At 41.7% G+C, this 2,636-nt stretch overlaps 1 long non-coding RNA gene across 1 annotated transcript in view; it reads right to left on the reverse strand.

Moving 5' to 3' along the window:
- The window catches only part of LOC101857787, a 61,437-nt gene that overhangs the window by 39,221 nt on the left and 19,580 nt on the right, over positions 1 to 2,636 (reverse strand). The window lies entirely within an intron of this gene.

A 2,636-nucleotide genomic window follows, 5' to 3' on the forward strand; every position in this document is an offset into this window, starting at 1 on the left:
CCACGCCCAAACCCCACACGATAAGAGGCCGGAGCATCAAAGCAAGCCAGAGCGCCGTGAAGCTATTGAAAACCGATTGCCACTATCTCTGCCAAACTTCTCCATGTCCCGGAGAAGACGATATCCGTGACGGCAGAGAGTAGAGCGCAGCAAACTTTCCAATCTGACGGTATCGTGTTCTGGGTCGTTGTCAAGCAGGAGTTCTTAGCCTACACGACGACGGGCATAAAACTTATCGAAATTCTTTCTTCTTTTCTTTTCCTTTTTTTAGATCTCTCTTTCCGCTTTCTTTCGTTTATCTATTCGGTTCTATTATAAATACCTTTCTCCGTCTGTCTTTCTCTCTCTTTGCCTCTTTCACATTGCGCTAAGCTTTACGCTTCCGCCACCGTCTCCGTTATTTATCATCAAACATACCCCCCCTTTTTTTTCTTCCGCCTCTCAGTATTATAATCGCCCAGCCTTACTGTCGCGGGTGGTTGGAGGGTGCCACTTGTAGGTCCTACTTCTTTACTTTCCCTCTGTTGTTTCTGTCTGTCTTGTCTTACTTTTACTTAGCACTATATGATCGTGATTGTGCATCTCTTTCTTCAAACAAACAAACCTTACCTTCGAAAATACACCACAACATTTTTTGGTCTTGCAAACAAACAATACTTTCGAAAATTATTTTTTGTCTTTCGGATATATAAAAAAAACACGTTTGTGGTACTGGAACCTTCAGTTCTCTTACTGTGCTTATCAATCAACGCGATATCCCCCACAAGAGGGCAGTTTGGTCATTTTGGTGGGCGTTGGGGGTCATCCGTGTTGTGGAAGGTTTTATTTAATGTCCCGCTTGCAAATGCATGTAGCTGAGAATACGAGACTTTTAGTCTCTTAACCCTATCCGTACGCACTGGGGTCATTTTGTACACTGGGGTCATTTTGTACCCCCGGGGTTGTATTCTTCACATTTTAGAATATTTCTAGTACGAAGATCTCTTTGAAACTTTTAGTGTTTCTCAAAAAAATCATTTTGACAGACTGCTATGTAGAGTGTAGGGATCGGATTAACGAGTAAATTTCCTCTTTGGAAAGTGGTGGCACCGAGTGCCCCACGTCATATGGATACGATAGTAAAACACGACGTACGGATAGGGTTAATGAAGGTGACAAGAGTAGACGATGGATATAAATAGGCTGAAACGCACTGCTTTAGCCGAAAACTACACTGAAAAGACATTCCAATCTTCGATTTCTTCTATGACGCACAGTAAAATCGAGCCCCCTCCCCTCCCAAACCACAAACAAAACAAAAACAGAAACAAACAAACAACAAAAACAAGAAAAAACCCACTCTAAAAACCCTAAGGCATATAAAGAGGCAAAAAAACAACACTACAAAACAAAACAAACAAAACAAACAAAACAACGACCGAAGTTGGTACAATTGAAATTGAAAAGTGTCTTCTGAAAACAAGTTGAGTGCCAGAACAGAAAAACCCCTCAAAAACCCATGAAACTTTTCAGAGCGAGTCAATATTGCCAACTTAAGGGAAAGAAGTCGTGTCGCAACAACAAATACGCAAACAGAATCATTTATTATTTCAAAACGAACTTTCACAGAAAAAGAACAATAAAACAGAAATGAGCTGAAAAAAAATCGAACGTGCCTTACCGCCGACTCCTCCCCCTCCCCCTCGCCTACTCCCCTCCTCCCGTAAATTTCCCCTCTCTCCAGTCCACACAAAGCTCTCTACATAACGAATGGGTTTTTAAATGGGGACTACCAAGCTGATAAATTGATAAAGTTACTCGGGCAGAGAGAGAGAGAGAGAGAGAGAGAGAGAGAGAGAGAGAGAGAGAGAGAGAAAGACAGGGCGACTGGTTGGAAAAAATGAAAAGCAAAATCACATCGAGGTTTTTTAGCAAGAGTTTTACGGCATCCGCAACAAAATTAGATCATACATAAATGCCGAAGATTAGAGGCGTTACAAGAGAGTAACAAACACAAAGAAGAAGAAGGGAAACTAAGGACGATAGATGTTTGATAGGAAAGAAGGAGCAAACCACACCAGAGCACCCGCCAACCACCCACCCTAGCTGGATTAAAAAACAAAAAAGCTACAAAGTGGATCAGAAAGCGATCTGAAACTATCAGCAACTCATCCAACAAGCCAGGAATATAATTATGAGCATTGAAAAAGCCGTTGGATTTTCCCGCACAGACTTCGTGCAGCACAGCCAACATTGGGCTGAAAACGACGGAACATAATTAACACTGATAAACACTTTGTGGGATTGATTTCAAATCAATGGGCTATCGATTACAGATGAATCGGATATTGCATAGCGTCAACTCCGGGCTGTTTGAAAAGAGAATCAGGAATTTAACCCTATCTGTACACCCTGGGGTCATTTTGTACCCCCGGGGTTGTATTCTTCACATAATTTTAGAATACTTCTAATGCGAAGATCTCTTTGAAACTTTCAGTATTTCTCAAATAATCATTTTTCACACACTGCTGTGCAAAGCGTATGGATAGGATTAACGAGTACATTTTCTCTTTGGAAAGTGGTGGCACAGAGTTCCCCACGTCGTATGGATACGATAGTAAAACACGACGTACGGATAGGGTTAAGTGGTGGCACAG

The sequence above is a fragment of the Aplysia californica genome, unplaced genomic scaffold (genome assembly GCF_000002075.1).
Source record: "Aplysia californica isolate F4 #8 unplaced genomic scaffold, AplCal3.0 scaffold00143, whole genome shotgun sequence".
NCBI classification, from domain to species: Eukaryota; Metazoa; Mollusca; class Gastropoda; order Aplysiida; family Aplysiidae; genus Aplysia; species Aplysia californica.